Source organism: Symphodus melops, assembly GCF_947650265.1.
Source record: "Symphodus melops genome assembly, chromosome: 4".
In the NCBI taxonomy this organism is placed as follows: Eukaryota; Metazoa; Chordata; class Actinopteri; order Labriformes; family Labridae; genus Symphodus; species Symphodus melops.
The window spans coordinates 20,932,899-20,952,426 of NC_136694.1; the positions used below are offsets into that span (position 1 = coordinate 20,932,899).

The window sequence follows — 19,528 nt, forward strand, 5'->3', positions numbered from 1 at the left end:
GACAGAGAGAGAGAGAGAGGCCCCCAAGTGCAAAAGATGGGAGCTGCTTGTTCAACAGTATAGGCAATTATGCCACAGGAGGGATGATAATGACAGCCTCGTTGTAATGCTGTCAATCTCGACAGTTAAATCACTCTGAAATGCCAATGCAATCTAGATGAAGTCGAACACCGTTCTCCAGAGGGGGGAAACTGGTGCCGTAGTCAAAATAATTCCCTTCCAAAGCCAGAAGGGAATATCTTATGAAAGTGAAACCCAACCAAAATCTATCTTTTGAGTATCAAACACGCATCCCCGTCGGCTTGAAAGGCAGTTCTAAACAGGCTGCAGTTTGCTCCGTCACTGAGAATCTGTGTTACAATGGATCCCTGAAACTTCTTCACGACATCAGCTCCCTGTTGCAATTGATGTTCAAGAATCGTGGTGCAGTGATGGTACCAAGCACGACACTGCAACGCTCGTGTACATACAGTAGTCACTGACCTCAGTCAAGGCTTGACTCTTCCCTGGCCTCAACTTCACCCACAATGCAAACTCACTTCCTTAAATTTATTTTCTATTCCTTTCTTAAGCAACTAGACGTTGTTAACAACATAATGTGTACTGTTTCTTTAAGAGAATCTCCATAAGTCAAAAGTATGAGTTTAAAATGTGGGCAGTGCATTCGATCACACTGACAGATATGTTGGAATTATTTTGTTTGTCACTAAAAATAAATGAAGCAAATAGATAATAATCATTGTCATTGTGTGCACATTTTAGTTCCTGCCCTTAAAGACTGCAGGGTTGAATGCTGAATGCTCAACAGTTTGTGGGTGCAGTATCATCTGTATAACTGAGTCCATAAAAAGACAACAGTGTAAACACAATGGGGGGGGATGTAACGGAGGCCACAGACTTACAGTAAAAGTCACATACCAGCAGGTTTGTTTTGCAACTTTTGCAAAAAAAACAAAAAAACAACACTCTGAAGAGTCTGAATGGCTGAAAACGTTTGAAATAAAATAGGATTGAAGGAAATCAGCTTTGGATCGAATAAAAACATGATATTGAAATTCAAGGTGACATCTTTGAATATCTAATAATGAAGCAAATGTGAAAAAGATATTTTATGAAAAATAACATCAAATACAAGAATCAATAAATCTTCACAAATCATATTCACAATTTTTTTTAACCACTTATTGACCACCACTCAATATATTACTCTGCTTGTAAGGGGTCCTTGGGTTTTTTGAACAGTGCCCATAAACTAAATTAATTATTATTATTATCTATTTGTTTGTGTCTATGGACCAAATAGTTGTTTAACCAATTTGATTTTGAACCACAGCTCTTGTTACGATTGTTTGAAAACACTTTTAAAACCATTAAAGCCTCGGTCACATATCTGAATATATTCATGCAAAGTTTTAAACCACAATATATATGAGGGTACCACAGCTATCAGATTCATCCAAACTAGATATGAAGACACTTCTGCTAGCACTGAGATCAACAGTTCACTGTGGTCTGAATATAATCGAGTCACATGGTAGAAAAGTCGGATCTGTAGAATCAGATCCGAGAGACAGAGAGACCTGAGAGATGTTTCCTAACTTAGTAACACCTGCAGAAAAGAAGGGAGGAATAACAGTGAGCTGGTGGTCGTGGGAGTAAGCTGCTTGGCAGTGTAGAACACATTATAGATCCTCTTCCTTGTCCTGACCTTGGCCATGCTTCTTTACCAATGCTCCAGCAACAGCACCACCGTGCAGGTTGTGTCCTTTCAGCCATGCTATCTCTCTCCCTGTCACAGTTCTACAATATGAATAAAACACTGAACGTAGAATGTGATCATGCATAGTGGATGGTGACAAACAGATACAGGCCTCTCAGATTAGCCAGCCTTTGCTTCTTAAAAGACCCGGAGACTTGTTCAACAGGGACAACTAAGCGGCTGGGTGTGTGTGTGTGTGTGTGTGTGTGTGTGTGTGTGTGTGTGACGCAAGCTATGCAATGCCACACACACTTAAACCCTTTATGTATTTTTTCCTCCACAGTCTGTGTGTGTGTGTGTGTGTGTGTGTGTGTGTGTGTGTGTGTGTGTGTGTGTGTGTGTGTGTGTGTGTGTGTGTGCGTGCGTACGTGCGTTTGTGTTTGTGTGTCACAGAGAGGTGGCTCTATCCATTAAGGACCGTCTGCAGGGCCTAAATCATTGATACAGTCAAGCTGCCAAGGCCTGCCGCTACATTAGAAGTTTACTTTTTAATGACCTCTGCCTGATCTCCTCTCCTGCTGACAGGCCCTGTGCCCACCACGACCCATACTGTGCCAGATAAACTCTCTCTGCTGCTTTAGACACATCTGTGATGTAAAGATAACAGGCTGTGGGTCATTGGTAGGCGAAGAAATGAACCAGAACAAAAGGAGGAATGAAAAAGAAAAAGTATGATGACAGCCGAGCCAGTGTCTGTGTTTGACAAATCCTGGTGTATTTGCAGAGAAGACTACAGACTGTAGCAGGACTACAGTGAAACAATTAAGGCTAATTACTGCTCAGTTATAAACAATATGTCAGTAATTAAGCAGAGCCTACTTAGATATGCCATCAAAATGGGTTTGAGAACAAAGTATTAGCTTTAAGCCAGCAGGCTAAGTTGATGAAAGTGCAGTAGAGTGCAGAGGGAATTGAAGTAGGTGGAAGAGGTCAGAGGGTGTGAGGGGTGGTACACAAAGTGAGTCAGACAGAGCTCACTGCAGGGGTCCTGCCCAAGTGCTGCCCAGCATCTACCTGCAACCCCCACAGAGCACTTCATATCCAACCTCAGCACAGGCCTGAGTGTGTGTGCATGTACGTGGGATGCTTCCTACACACCTTAAAAAAAAAAAAAAAAAAACACGCACACACACACACTGGAACGTGTCTCCTAACAAATGGCGGTGATTTAACACACCAGGACAGCAGTGGAGGCGTAAGCAGCTCCGCCCTTGCTGCCCCCCCTGCTGAGGAGCGCTGCGGCTCAGCAGAAGGGCCGCCAGGGGGAAAGTAGGTCAGGCTGACCTCTGCGCTCGGCGTGTCAAACGTTCAGAGTGAGCTAAAGGGACAGGCCATGTCAGAGCCCTGCTCCTCACAGCTGGGGAGGAGGAGGCTCCCCCTGCGCACTCGGCCCGGAACCCAAGGGAGCAAGCTGGGCATGCTGGGACAGACACATGTATGCATGCCTACCTGTTATGACATGGGGGGGGACGAACACCAGCATCCGAAAGGAGAGGAAGAGTCACACTGTAGTCCAATGTGAATAAATCAATGCCCTCGTAGGTTCCTGGCCTTCCCACATTCACAAGATATTCCGAAACTTTACGCCTCAGGACAAAGTGTGCGGGGGCTCTAACAAGCTAACACACACACCACACACACACACACACACACACACACACACACAGATGGCCTACGCTTCCCCAAAACCAACTCAAATCAACATCAGGCACAATTCCACAGTGCGAGTTGACTTGAAAAACCACATAAGACAAGCTCGAGGTACTCTTCAAGTGATAGGCTCTATTTTAAATGGAGGCGAATTTTAATCTTGCAGGAATTGTCTTTGTGATCAAAGTCTTGCCGTGTGTGGTAAATAACCAAGAGGTGAACGCTGTCAGGAAACACTGATGCAATAAAATAATGACTCCTGCTACAGGTGCTGCTCAGGAAGACGAACACTCCAAATGGAAATGACTCCCAGTTCAATTGAAGTTTTCCAACAAAAAACATATTTTGGTATCAAAGCAGAGAGAATCACACATTAACTATGTCACTACAGAAATGACATCACACGGCGCAAAGCTGGTGATCTTAGCTGAAAGTGACCATTCACAGACCCTGTCCACTTTCAAGTGTATGCCTGTTTTGTATAAAATGAACATGTTGTTGTCATATGATGAACTTAGTAAAAGAAAAGAAAAATAAAAGCATTATGACTCTATATGCGTCTTCACGTAGGAGCAGATAAAGACAAACAAAAGCAAACATTCAGCCAAGCACAACACTAAGAGGATAAGACCCTCCACTCATTACTGACCAGACAGCACCTCCGACTTACGGAGAGATATGAAAGAATGAAGCCACCTCTGAGATAGAGGCTTCACATCTGTTCAGGAATACAGAAATGAGCTCCATCGGATGAATGAGTGGTGAGAGGGAGAAAAAGAACAGTTCAGTAGTTGGGTGAGTAAAACAAGCTGAAGAATCCAAAAGGGCAAAAAGACCCAGAGGCTGGTTTTGATGATCCTATATAGCTTCTTCTTTTCTTTTCTTTTTTTTTTTTAATTTGGTGGATTTATATATTTTTTTGCTTTAAGGTGCACTATGTAGTTTAGGTAGAGACATTTGAAAGTTGGAGAAATGTACCGACTGTCCTCAGATGAAAAATGTGGTCCCTGTAACACTTTTTAAAGATAAAATGAAACGTGAGGAGTTATGGTGGCGGGCTCGCAGCAGGGAAACCATAACTCTCCTGGCAGCTCTTTAGCTCTAAACAGTACTAACCTTTGTGTGTATTCACTTCAGAAAATAAAGCATAGAATTGTTTATATACGCTGACTTTCACATTTCACCACCAAAACTCCACAGTGCACCTTTAAAAGAGCGTTTGTTTGGTGTAGCTTAAATCACTGTGTAAAAATGAACTCATCATACACTGGAGTAATACTGTATATAATTACTGCTCCACGCTGGAGGAACGCTACAGTTTCCACATCACAGATGTGATGTTGAAATATTAGAATTTTTCTTTATCAGAATTTTCAACCAATTTATAGAAATAAGAATCACTAAACTACCTCCTTACTTACAATTTAGACGAATGAGATGAATCTGGAAAAGGAGCTTCATTCTACTGAAAACAAAAAGTTTAATTTTTTCTTTAACATACTCAACTTTTTTTTATAATTCAAAGCTATGCCAGAAAAAAAAAAAAAAAAAAAAAAAAAGAACTATTCAGTGTTTTCAATATTCAATCTTAATAGGAGAATTAAAGCCAGAGTCGTAGCCTCTCAAATGTGCACGTATCCACAGCTGCATGGTGGAGACTGCTCAGAGAACTGTGATAAGGACAAAGATACTGTAGATAGATACTTACAGCGTTTAACTTTTGACTGATCCTAGGATAATGAAGCTGTTGACTCTCATTTCAAACTGTAAAAAACACATTTTCTAATCACCTCCATAACTGACATATTCATTGAAAAGAGAGAAGACAAAGAAGAACCAAACACAGAAGATGGAGGGAAGAGACAAAAAGAAAAGGTGGAAGTGAGGAGCAGTATGAGGTGAGTGCATCAAGCAAACCCAGAATAAAGGAATGGGGAAGTGATTCAGTAGAGATACAGCTACACACACACACACACACACACACACACACACACACACACACACACACACACACACACACACAGGTAGATTACAGTATTTTTAGGCCTTTGTTATTTCCATGGACCCTGTGACATGCCCACCAACACAGAACATACTCCTCAGCCTCGGGGATCTGCACCGAGGCCACGGAATGTAGCACCTTCGCTGTCTATTTGTAGTGGGTGTGGGAAGGCATGTGGGATGCCACAGCATTCGCTCAGCAGTCTTAAAAAAAAAAATTTGGACACACATGCACAGGTAGAGAAAGGTAAGTTCGCTCTGGAGCAATCACTAGAAGATTAAATTGTGTACGGTGTGAGAGGAGCGCTGTGACCTGAAAGCCTTCATCAGAGCGAGTCTCTTTTGAGTGACCAGTGAAAACCTGCTGAGTGATGACAAAAGAGTGTCGTGATGAATGAGTCGGCTTCACTTTCACGAGTTTGAACATTTGAAACCTCGTGTTCCACTATAGTGACTGTAAAGTAGTCTGAATAGATACATTAAATCCAGATTAAAAAATGTATTTAATTCTATTTAGCACTTCTTAAGCCCTGCTGAATACACCGACCCCTCCCCCACCAACACCACACTGTTAGACTCAAGAAGTCTGCCAACGCACTCGCCGTATAGCAAAGCTACCAAGAGACCCGAAGAGCAAACTCCAATACCAATGAAGTCAGCTGTAACGATTTTCAACTGGACTTTTTTTTTTTTTTTAACTATCTTCAAAGGCATTTGATCTGCTCCCTTGGCATCTAGTAGTAATGTGTTGGCATGCTAGGTTTAAACCCCTTAGTCTCTGATCTTTATTCACTTGTATGTAGTTTTAATAAAACATGTTTGCTTGCCTGCCGCAGAAAAATACATGTGAAGGAGAAATCGGTCATAAATATAATAACCTGTTACTCGGTGCTAGGAGGGCTATACGTCTACGTCTATAACACACAGACAAAAAGAAATGAGCAGTTCAGGAAAATCTAAATGATTGTTAACATTTGCTATGTAGACTCAGGTCATCTGGTGTAGCACTCTGAGGTATTATAGTAATTAAAACTCAACAGCCACTTCTGCAGAAGGAGATGACACTATAGGGAAATTGTATTTTCTCCCCCCCTCCCCCTCCTTCAACAATGAACATTTGGTGAAATTAAACCCATTTTTCACAGGCAAGCTAATATAATGAGGGCAATACATGCAAGAAAGAAATTAGCTTAATAAGCGATTACATGTGCGGACTCAAAAAGAACATGTTATCAGGAAAAGTGAGAACAATGACGGCAATAATCAGATTCTTGGAGGGTTTTTTTTTTTCAGGATTTCAAAAAACAAAAAACAAAAAACAAAAACTACAGAAGGCAATTGATGAATATCAAAAATAAGGAGGAGAGAAGAAAGGAGAATAAAAGCTGTCAAAGTTCCCCGGCCCCGACAGCGGAGCCAATCGAGGTGACAACTGAGGTCATGTGGTTTACATCCGCCTCCACAGGTTACTTACATTCAAACTGCAGGAAAGGTGAAGAGGACAGACAGACGGGAGGCGGCAGGTACAAAACGTGCGTCATCAGTGAAAAAAAAGAAAAGAAAAAAGAATTTACTTGAGATAAATACAGATGTTTAAGGCAACACTATGCTGATAACAGAGGCAAGCCCTCTACATATTAACAACTGTCAGATACATATTAACCACTGAAGTCAGCAATGATAGTAAAGGCAGGAGTTGAGCTTTGCTGCCTGTTCTGATAAAAGTAGAATCTTCCAGAACACCCAGGAAGCAAAGAAAAGCCAACTTTATATCTGCCAAGTAATTTTGCGAAGGGTAATCCAAGGATACTGCATCCTATGGAGCTCAGACAATACATGGAGCCCAAACAAAACCCTGCAGTCCTCTAGTGGCATATAAGAAGTTTATGAATGCTGCACCAAGGATGTTCTCTTTTCAACAGCAGCACTGGGGTTAGAGACCAAAAGCTCCAATATAAATGTTCTGAACTCAATCTCACTCAGACGCATGCACCCATATTCCCTCCGCCTGCTTGCTTTGTTGCTGCAAGGCCAACCTTGGAATGGACCTGCAGAAATTCACAGAAAGGAAAAAAAAAAAAAAAAAAACTTTATGAAAACTGCATTATTTTCGAGGTGCACTTGAGGTTACAGCCCAGGCTTGAATGCTACGTTTGAAATTCGAGCATTCCCCTCATAAATTGGGAGGCAGTCACTGCAGATTTGAAAAGCTGTGGGGGGGGGGGGGGGAATCACTTAATGCAACAGTGAATGGCGGGTCACACTACGACAGAAGCCCTGAGCCACTCTTATGAGGCCTGTTTGAGCACAGTCCTTCAGAGAGCCATCCGTCTTTGTCTCTCTTCCTCTTTTTGCCGATATTTGTGTCTCTCCCACTCTGTCTCACCCCCTCGCTCAGAGCCAAACTGCACACAGTCAAAGCGCTTTGTACAATCTCTGGTGGTGTTAAACTTGCTCCACTGCAGCATGCAGAACTGAAGCATTATTACATTAAGTGGATTATTTCTGAGCATCTGCGACCTTCGAAAGGGTTATCACTGGCAATGAACCAAGAAGAATTCAGGAGGAATGATGATGGAGCACGGACCTTGTTGAAAATTGGCAGCGATAAAGTGAAAGATAGTGCTGTTGAACAGTAAACCGGTCAATACAACACAGCAGATAACGCTGGAACAAAAAGGTTAAGACGCGGTGAGACGAAAATCTAGTTAGAAAAATAAAAATGTGCAACATCCAGTGGAAGGGGGAAAGAAAAAAAACAAAAAAAAAAAAACAAGAATCAAACACAGATTTACGCCAGTATGATCAGAGAGGTCCCAATAGTACTTTCTAAAGAGGTTACCATCCATCCATCAAAACTTTTGCACTTGTTAAGTGATTTAAATTGTTTTAACTGTAAGAAATATCAGCCTCCAGAAAAACAATAACTATTTAGAGATTTTCTTCTGTCGACCTCTGCATTGGACCAACGTCAACCCTTTGACACGATTGTTTCAAATGATTGCCCAGAGGAACGGTGGCATTGATTGGCTTATACATGATGACTATGTTGCGTAGTCATGCTTCTGTTTGTGCACGAGCAACGGTACCGGTAAGAAGCCAACCTCTTCCAACCGTGCCTGGGCCGAGGAAGTGCACTGTGCCTGAGCACGGTATCCAGTCTGCACACTCGTCAAACAAACTGGACCTATGGGGGTCAACGTGATATAATGACGCATTAAGGATTGTCGTTGTGTGAGTGCACCCTTAAATCTGAGAATACGGAAACAATCTGCAATGCACATTTTGGATGAGATGATTTTCTGCTAGAATTTGCAAAAACATACAGTGGAAATGTTTTTATAACTACTTAGAAAACAGCACTGATCCTACCTTCCTACCGTTATAAAAGATGGATGGGTGCAGGGAAGATGAAGGCATTGGAAATTTTAAGGGGGTCATTGTAGCATCAAAAGCTTGGAATTAATGTCTGCCGGTCTATCTACTCACATGCACTGAGCGGCTAAGGTCATCATAAGCCATATGAGCCTTAAGGAAACAAAAATAATTGACAGACTCTCAAATGTGGAAAAATAACACATAGCACATATTATGTGCTCGGCCACCCGAGACAGACCAGGAAACCGGTGCTGTATAGACTGACAATATCAGCAGAAGAGCCTCCTTGCACAGTGCTGCACTGAGTGTGGTTGTTGCACTTTCTTCCTGTGCTACACAGCGCTCTTTCTCTCTCCCTTCCTCCTCCACTGCAGAGGCAGCACAAGGCCATGAAAGATTGGAGGCAAAGTGACGTCCTCCGGTTTATCCTCCCTGAAAGCCTTCGCATGCTCTCAGTTCCACATGAGGGATCTGATGAAAGCCGTTTGTCAGTATGCCACTTAATTATCAGCCAGAAGAAGAGCCTCTGATGCTATCCTCTGACAATGGCTCACAGCAGCCTGCTGACTACAGTGCCCACTAACAATGAAGAACTGACTGCAGCTACTAATGGTGACGGGGTAGTGCCAACTGTCCACTTAAGAGTTAGACAAATTAAGTAACGGCACTGAAAGCCTTTTGTGTACTGCTTCAATGTACAGTCACTTCTTTAAAACGCTAAAATAGCTATGATACATTTTTACAGCTGAATACTAAAATATATGACTTGATATTTAGAGGACAAAATGCAAAACAGAACAAATCCTACTGAAAACACGACACTGAGCAGAAGAAATACTGAGGCATTTTGACCTTTTATTTGTCGGCACGTTGACACAAATATTATAAGGCTTATGCTGCTGCTCAATATGCAACTTACCTTAAGACTGCAAATGAATAAAACAATCCCAGGCATTCCTTATCCCTTTCATTTTTGCACATTGTTTGGTTTTGTCTACTGAGAAGCAAGCTATAGAAAACCTCTCTTTCAGTGCAGAAGGATTTAAAAAATAAAAATAAGTAAGCATAAATGTGGCATTTGCAATGAATTAAAATTGCAAATAAATCATTTTCACCATCAATAAATCTGACGTCTATTTTCTCATTTATCTGCTATTTTTTTATTGTTGGCTTAAATGTCAAAAAAAAAAAAAAAGGTGAAAAAAGGATCAGTATTAGAAAAAGCCCTTGATTGAATACATTGAGTCAAACTGGTTAATGAAGTATCTCAATTGCAGGTGATACAATTCATTTAAATAGTTACCAGCTAATTTAGTGAACAATAAATAAATTTGTTGTGATAATCAGGTAAATGTACAGACAGGAATTAGCAAAGGTTTTTGAATGTTAGTGGTGGCAACAAGAAGTTACTCTGCCGCCAATCAAAATCCCACGTCAGTCTGCTCTGTGGCCACCAAGTGTTATCGTCATACTTCTAATGTTTTTGTTCTGTCCTAATGTGTCACAGGTCATTTAAAAAAAAAAAATGTTGATTAAAGTTTGAACAGCTAATCAAATGCTGGTGAGCTTGGCGGTGGACACTGCTGAAGATTTTAGCATGAGCAGCCTTCCTGTCCTGGAGGATATCCTCTCCTTCTGCTTCATGCTGCTCGGCTTATCTACAAAAGCACGAGTCCCCTGAATGTTAGATGTTCAGTAGCGAAAGGTGACCATCAGCGTTATAAAGGGTTAGAATGTATTATCAGTTACGTGGTTCTCATCCTGTATAGTCAATTCTTTCATTTTCTACATTCATTCCCAATTTAAATGGCTGCTACACAAGCAGGGAAAAAAAACCCCACCATCATCCCTATTTATCTGATCCGATACCTAGCTTTCCATTTGCAAAGAACATTACTGTACAAGTCCATGACAGATACGGGGTGATGACTCAGTGTAACCTTGGACTCCCGGCAGTAACCTTTCAGCAGGGAGTAAATCCACAAAGGAATGGCATGAAGCAGCTGCTCACGTTAAATCACTGCTAGACTCACACTAACAAACCCCAGAGAGAGCCTCAGGGAAGCTTCTTCTTCTTCTTTTTTTTTTTTTGTCATATGTATTAGATTTGATTTTCTTCTGAAAGGAATCACAGACTCACCCTACAGTCCATTAGCCAAGTTAATGCAGAGCTGCCAGACTTGCTGACCCATTAATAATACATCGCATTGGTCAAAATAGGCCAGACACCTCCGTGCACCCCTTCATCCCTCTACACGGCCACATTAATGGACTAATTCAGATGCAATTAACTGGTGGGGAAAGGCTGTGGCCTTGTGGCTGCTGGAGCACAGGCTGAAGGGCTTACAGCCAGGGCTTGGATTATAATCACTTTGAGCACACACACACACACACACACACAAAGCAATTTACATACTACTGGAAAGGAGCCAACATGTTTCTAGTGAAACTGAATGTAGCCTTTACCACTAGATACCAGCAGCAGAAAGGAAAAATAATGAATATCATTTACACCAGTCATCACATTTACCCCTACAAATACAGCGTGTAAGAGGCTCTCGGTTAAATGATGTTTTTCTAAAATACTGTCCACCAATTAAACCTACAATAACAGATTTTCAAGGCTATTTGGAGGAAGTGAAATTGAGCTGTGTACCTAACACTTTCTCGTTATCACCAGCAAACATGTCCAGTTGATGCAAAGCCTCTTCAGCATCCTGTTGTCATCATGCATTCTTTTTTTCTAGATTTTTATCTGCTAATGTCCTGAAGACGTCTTCTGTAAATTGTAAATTATAAGTCAGTGGCTTCTAAAAGGTTACGGTAAAACATTTTTTTTTTTCAAGATTTGCGCAAGAACACAGCAGCAGAAAATGAACCAAAACATGATGAAAGACAGCAGAAAGTAAAGATGACAAAAATGTACCTCGGTACTTTTCAATACCATGTTTTTAAAACAAAACAATCCCTGTCATTTTTATGATCAATAGTATTGACGAGTACCAAACCTTTAAAAAAAACAACAACAACTAAAGATCATCAGTTAACCTTTAACACAAAGCTGCTGCGAGTAAAAACAAGATTGCACATGTTTGTTGGCCATGCTGCGGTGCTGTACACTGAAGTGCTCAGTTTCTTTGCCAGGCAGTGTGCAGGACTTCGTCTGCAATTGTTGGTCATTAAAAACAAGAAATGACCCAAGATCTGGTGCCGAGAACTTTTTTTAATTTTTGTTGTTCAGGTATCGTAACAGGAATCAGCCTGCTACGATGATTACTCATATCACATAGTTTAAAATTCTTGTATTGTGACAATCCAACATGTCAAGCTCTACAGGACTGAGAAGGGACAATCAGGTGATGCATTTTTGATTTCTTAATTTTAAGACCTACCATGAACAACTGTCAATATGAAAACATAAATCAAAGGTGTCAGCTTTAGATACCAACAATGCGTCCTGTGAAAACTGCTCATGGTACCTCATGCGACAACAAAATGTAAAATGCTGCCCTACTTTGAGATTTCCTCATTTTGTGTTTGTGTGAGTATATTTGTGCTTTACAGCAAATTTCATTCAATAATGTGGCTGCTCTTTGAGAATGTGACGTTGACAAATGAGCAATTACAGGAGTGATATTCACGTGTCACATCTGTGGCCAGCATGACCTGCGATTAGCCCAACTGATGCTGGATGTGAGATGCGAGAGCTGCGCCTGTCAACACAGGCGCCTAGGCAAGTAGTGCAGCCCGCTCTGGCATGTCATCCATCACTGGTTCCACTCGGCTGCCACAGCTGTGTCACTGTCCCCCCCCCCCCCCCCCCCCCTCCCTCACAGACCGCTGACCCCACTGAGGACGCAGCAGCAGGACGATCAAATATCTCTCTGGGATTACAGACAGTTATCCTGCTTCACTGACAAGTCAAGAGGACATAAAAACCCTTTCCTACATATCTGCTCCCATGCTGACATCTTTATCAATAGGCAGCGTTTAATACCAGGAAGGAAAGACACATGACTGCTGCATTCACTCAAAAAAGCAGGGATTGTGAAGGGCAGACAGAGGACATTAACTGCATTAGGCTAAGACAGGGGCGACGCAGGTTCAGTTATTGCCAAAGATGATATGAAATTAAAACAGTCAAACGTGTGTTCCGAGATAATTACTTGCCATGCCGATCTCATCAACATGACAGTCATCTGAGCCCGTCTACTCTTTTTTTAAATCCCCTATCAGATGTGATTGACCCACAGTCTGGGTGTTTGTTGAGCTCCCAGTCGCTCTAAGTGGATATGCAGCAGTGGGCTCAACTCTGTCGAGCTACAGACCTCTGACCCTATCAGCAGTCTCAGGTTGCTGTACACTTCTTTTTTTTTTTTTTTTTTAGATCCTTCTCCAGCCTCTGCTAATTAGTCCTGCAGCTTTCTTTTCCTTTCATTACCAAAAAGGAAACGCTGTTTGTATGCCGCAGCGCTGGCAGATAAATTAGCTGCACGCTTCACAGGAGGCAACCGTTCTTCAGGGAGAGCAGGCTACCTTAATTATGAATATTATTAATTACATTTAATAAATCAATCACACTTTAACATACTAAAAGACATGTGTGAGAATTCAGTGTTAAAAGGCCGATTCCAAAGACTCTATTTATAGCATGCAAAATACATCAGTGTACCACACTCCTTTCTCTGCAACACTGTGCGGGAGAAAAATCAGTGCACATTCAAGAGGAGATGTTAAAAGGCATCATCCGTGAGTCCGATATAAACACAAGGAGCCTGATATTCAAGCTGAAGTTTTATTTTGGTAAAACGACTCCACTATTCCCTCCGATGTCCCCTTCATGATATTAGCATCAGAGAGGAAGGGACCTTGGACAATAAGTGAACATGCCAAGTATTACTTACCTGAAGACAATAACTGAGGACATACAGATTCATTTAGGCCTGCTGCAGAGATTTTTCTTTCAATGAGGGCAATTTTCCATATTTAAAAGATAGTTAGCCACGTTAGCTAAAATTATGGTTTTGGTAGGAAATCTTAACCCTAACAAACTAAAAGCCTCAAAAAGAAGAAAGTGAGCTGACGGAATATGATGCAGTTAAAATCTTTACAGACAGTATACCAGGCTTATTGTTCACAACATTACACAAAGAAGACAGCCAACCAAGTGGAGAGACGAGGGAGGGCAGAGGGCACTCACTGGGGAAAGTGAGTTAAAATACAGGGAAAGCAGAGACCTATTTTTGTCTGAGTTTTTCTCACCACAGAAAGATGACTAAAGAGTTTCTTAGCAGCCTCAGATCGTTCTTCATCTTCCCTGTCCCCTCTGAAAAAAAAAAACAGCTAATGATTTTTTCAGTTAGAAGATGATCTGAAATCTGTTTCAAATTCCTTGCAGTTCATAACTTTAAGTGTGATAATCAGGGTCGATTTTCTTGCCCGACTGAGCTTCAGGCTTCAGCTCTGTGACAAGGCAAGGATGCTGCCGACTCAAGGTGATGATCTCAGGTCGCCACATAATTGGGGAGCTCTGGAAAAGACAGAGAAAATAAAGATCCTGACCCCCTCTTTGGTTATTTCGAGAGTCTTAAGGGCCAGTCAGCTTAATACTTTACATCTATAGCGCTCATAGCCATCATAAGTCCTTTGCAGCATGGACAGGGGTCTTAACTAACCACGAGAAAAGAGAAATAAGTCGCTCCACCCCAAACCTGACTATGCTGACGGAGATCCTGCAGCCTTTTTAGCCTCTCATATTCCTCCATAATTACAAACTGAAGGGCAGGCCTCAACAATACAACTGATTAACACTTTTTACAATGGAGCTGTGACTAAGAGCATGAGCATGGATCAACAGCCCATCATTGTCCACTGTAATCTGCAATCAAACCATTCTTAGAGCAGAAGAAGGAGGAAAAAAAAAACGTGGCGGCACAAGTGGTGTGTCCCGTCTGTGAGTCAGATATTGACTTCATCACATCTCATTATCACGGAGGAGGAAGTTCGCTGAATCAATTGATGACCATGGTCATGAGCTTTTTACAACTGGCTGCTGCGTCACACATCTCCCTGAGCAAAGAGAGCAGCAGGGAGGGAGCAGTTAAGGGTTAATGGCTGTTTAAGATGATAACAGAAGTCATATATATAGGGGGATGAACTGTGAAGCAGTTGCTCTGACTGTCAAAAGAAAGCTACAGTTTCAAGTAAAATTGAAGCCCACATCTCTACACAGGCCTGCAGGCCACAAGAGGAAGCGATAGAAGCCTCGGGCCTTTTATGTTCTGCACTGCAGTCAGCACTTCACTCGGCGGAGTGTGGGGACAGCAGCTTCTGCCAAAATGTATCCGTGCCAAGGCCTGCCAGCCTGCTCTCTCCACCCACTCTTAGGGCCAGAGCGTGAGCGGTGGGGCGCTAGTAGGCGGGCGCAAGGTGAGGCTGGTGGGCGGGTGGCCAGGCTGGAGCTTCCTGACACGGGAACCCGCCTCACAGCAGGATCAAACTGGCTGCCGAGTGAATCACTACCCCTCCCACCGCCTGACAAAGTGAGCGCCGGGCCAGCGCACAGCCACTTCTACTGTCTCTACAATTAAGAGGAATCCGGCTTTTTGAAAGTAGCAAGCATCCACCGCACCCGCTGATCTCACTAAACCTCAGCCGAGGTTCAGAAGACACAGGAGTAAATTAATGAACTTTGTAAGAAAAGGGTTATGTCAGGTTGGTGTTCAGGTTATGAAAAAGAAAAGAGTAGTGCATCAAAGCTGTTGAGAAATACAGTAAGAGCAAAGTGCTTAAAATTTAAGTTCTTGCTCCGCTGTGTAATGATGATACAGGATGAGAAAGTAGATGAAGGTATCAGAGAGCCTAGCACCGAAGCAATTTTACACTTTCAGATTTCAGGCCCTGCAAACCTAAGCTTGAGGTGGGAGATAGGGGCAGAAGACGCAAATTCCTCATACCTGACCAATCTTATTCAAATAAGCAACAGGAGCAGGGATTTTCTAAGCTGGGGCTAGTCACCAGTCAGAGGCAGGAACATTATCTCCAGAGTAAATAATGTCCTGGAGGACCAGCAGCTACCCAAATCGCTTCTTAAAAAATAGAAAACTGCTCCGGGCTGCTATTATTGAGCCTCAGATCCAATGGGAAGTTGAACCTTTGATCTGTTTAGGGTACCGTGTATTTGCATTTTATAATGAGATCAAAGCGAGGTCCAGGGCTCCTGTAGAAGGCAGCTCTGTGCCACATCTCTGCACACCGGACGATTTACAGACCAAAGCTATATTTCCCTGTTAACAAGACCATGGAAGAGCTATGGGCCTGAGTGGAAAAGCAGAGGGAGAAGAGATGTTTGTTAGGCAATCAACAGCAACCTACAATTTCTCTCGCAGCTAATTTCCTCTCCTGTACACAGGTGTGGACCAGATAAAAAAAAAATAAAATCATGCCAGTAGCAACAATCTCCTCAACAGTTAAAGTTCAAGAGCAAACATTTCAAGCATTTTTCAACTGGTTGAGAATTGCTCCACATTTTCTTTGGCATTCTTCACCTGGAAGAAATGCAGAGGGGAATTTACACACTTTGCCTGAAGTGAGCCCACAAGGAGCCGGGAGAAGGTTTGAGACGAGCGAGGAGGTCAACATTTGAGAGAGTGTGTGGAGTCTCTATTCAATACCTTCGTTGACTTTAAAAAAAAAAAAAAAAAAAAACAGAGAGGGAGAAAGAAAATGTACCAGAAAATAAATCTCTCACAGTGTCACTCCGTCTTTGGCAGCACTGCAATAAAAAGAGACTCATCCGAGGTGAATCTGGAAAAATGACTGCAACAGTCAATGTGGATTAACGAGAAGTCTTTTTGGCTTAAATTAGTCTGTCCTCTGCAACGATGTTACTGTAGCAACAGCTGACATGTCAGAGGTTTTTTTGATATATAATTAAGCAGTCATTTGAATATGTCATTTTCGATTTCACAAGTTGAAGTGACACATTCGCACCAAACTGCACTGACAAGTCTCGTAATAAAACAAATAAAACTGCTACAGTAGTCATTTTCACTCATTATTCTTTGATCTAGTTGAGCATCTAAAACACCACACAATACTCACCAACAGAGCAACATGTACTCAATTTCATTCAAATCAAAGTGGTTTTTGGTTTGTTTAGCCCGCTAGCTAGCCTTCTATCCAAGTGCCCATCATGTAGCATGCAGGTCGAGGTTGACAGGGGGAATACCCTCCTCTGCAGCTGTCTTTTACAAGTTCACAGAAGCCATGCCTTTGCAAATCATTCATGTAGCAAGTTCCCCCCCAAACAGTTGTAGCAAAAGTGAGAAAGCGCTGATTCGTCATTCTTGACACGCGAGTACGTATACAATAAGAGATGAAGTCGTGACAACAGCCAGGTCTAGTCTCAAAATGACTAAAAACACAAATCAACCGCGACTTTATAAATTGAGTCTCAAAGAAATGAGTTCAAATATCAGACGATGAGGTATAAACTGGTCATCTGGGAAAACTTCAATAGCCAGGCATAAGAACATGAGTATGATCTATGACAAATAAGTCAACAGGTTCAAAGTTTCAATACAAGGCATTTTAAAACAATGGTATCTCTTGACATCAATAGATTTTTGATGTCAAGGTTTACAATTCTAGTTCCATGGCATCCCTATAAGGTACGTATAGAAGCATTACATAGCATTATATAAACCCCCCCCCCCTCAATTATTAGTCTTGGAAATACAGGCTGTGTACTGTATAGGAGTGTTGCTATGTGAAATAACAGAAAGCAATCTGCCTTGCTCGCCATAGAACGAGCAGAAGGACACCGAAAGGTACAGTATAGAATCTGAGCCGCACAAAAGACTGCTTAGACAAACCTGCACAGTATGAATACCTCATAGAGCTGGAGAGGTTTAAAAAAAAAAATAAAGAAATAAAATACAAAGCACCGTCTAATGGTCTGCTCATGGATGCATAACACACATCCTTCACTCTTGAAGGCAGCGTTCACATTTTTTTGACCTTGATGAATTATCTGTTTTTATTGACAGCACTTATTGATATTTCTTAAAAGCGCAGGCTAATGGAGTTCTATTGAGATGACTAAATGAGTTGCTGGTGCCCAGATTAGCCTGGCCTCCTCTCGCCGGCACAGCTTGCATTATCATACGGAGCAGACGCATGCGTGCTCTGAGTCCCAAATTCCTGCAACTGACATCTCCAGGGGAACAGAGGAGCGATGACTACATCCGACCTACATTCACCCCACCCAGGCAAGCTCTCTTCCATCTAATTACACACACAAACATGCATACTCAGCCACACTATGGATGGATTCACGGCATATTAATACTCACAGTAGAGGGAAATCTTTACTACTGGATGCATATTACAGAATAATAGAATTTCAGTTAGGTGTAGGTCATGCTCCTTTACTTTTCCAAAGACGCACACCTCTAAAAAAACTCTCACAGCTGAACATGCTCCTGGTGACCTCCTGAAGATTGGAAGGGAAGCATTTCCAAGGTGCTTGCACAGGCTGAGATGAAAAGATCATTTGTGTGATGAGTTGTGAAAATTCTCCAAGCACAGAAACATTAAGAACAAACCTAAGGCTACTGGAGCTCGTTCAAATACCCCGGGCATGGAAACAGCACTTTTGGAATCCTATCACATGTCTTATGCAATGAACAGATTTTATACTTAGTTAGTCTATAACGCATTGTCTCAGGTGTTTGGATTCTCAGTATTTAAAACAAAAACAACAAAAAAACCGTGGCAGGGAAAACACCCCCTTAACAAGAACTGAGAAAGGATGGTGACGCAGGCTCGAGCCTATGAGCACATCTTCAGACCACTTTTTTTTTTTTTCAGCGTTTCCTGTGCTGTACAGCATCCTGGTTAGAGTGATGTGGTTTTTCACACTTTTAAAAGTGAGGGGTATTTCTACAGTCGCAGCCCACATTCGGGCATGAATCTTTAGATCTGTGCACTCTTCACTAATCTAGAAACTGCTTGAAGAGCGTCAGTCTCCTCCAACGCTGACTGAATTGATAACTTATAATGAAACATGAGACGTCAGATCTACGTTATGCTTCGCACTTAGAAGAAGAAAAAAAAATCCTCCCCTCAGCATGTAATGTTTTTCCTATTTGTTTTTTTCTCTAGCAAAACACTAGAAATCTGTTCTAATTTAATGTGTGGTTAAAGCCTGCTGGTCCAGTTAGAATCAGCCTCATCAAACATTATCATTGGATAAAAATGTGAAATAAATTCCATCATAACTTGGGGACTCATTCATTAAGTGGATTATTTTTTGCAAATTTTGTGCACACCACCCTTTACATTTAACTCACACCAAATTTTAAAACAGGTCTTAAATATTCTTGTACCTATATTTCATTCATGTCTAACTGTATTTGTGTGCTGCTACCTAAGCCCATGCTTTACACACACACATACTAAATAAAAAAATAAAAAAAACATGTTTAATGTGAACTTGAAGTGACAACGCTCCCAAAGTCAGCTTTGCTTCATGGTGCAATAACGTGAATTCGTCTTGTATGATCTCATACTGCTTCAAAGTCAATTCTAGGAAATCTGCCTGGGTCAATTCATCCAAAGAAAGAAAAAAAAAAAAAGGAATAAAAACCCATAAATTGTTCACCATCAATAATATCGGAGGCGCACCCTTCTAGAGAGAGAGAGAGAACTTTTTTTTTTTTTTTTTTTTTTTTACAA

At 41.7% G+C, this 19,528-nt stretch overlaps 1 protein-coding gene across 1 annotated transcript in view; it reads right to left on the reverse strand.

Moving 5' to 3' along the window:
- Nucleotides 1-19,528, reverse strand: part of foxj3 (forkhead box J3) — a 75,136-nt gene that overhangs the window by 22,041 nt on the left and 33,567 nt on the right. The gene's annotated exons all lie outside the window — the stretch shown is intronic.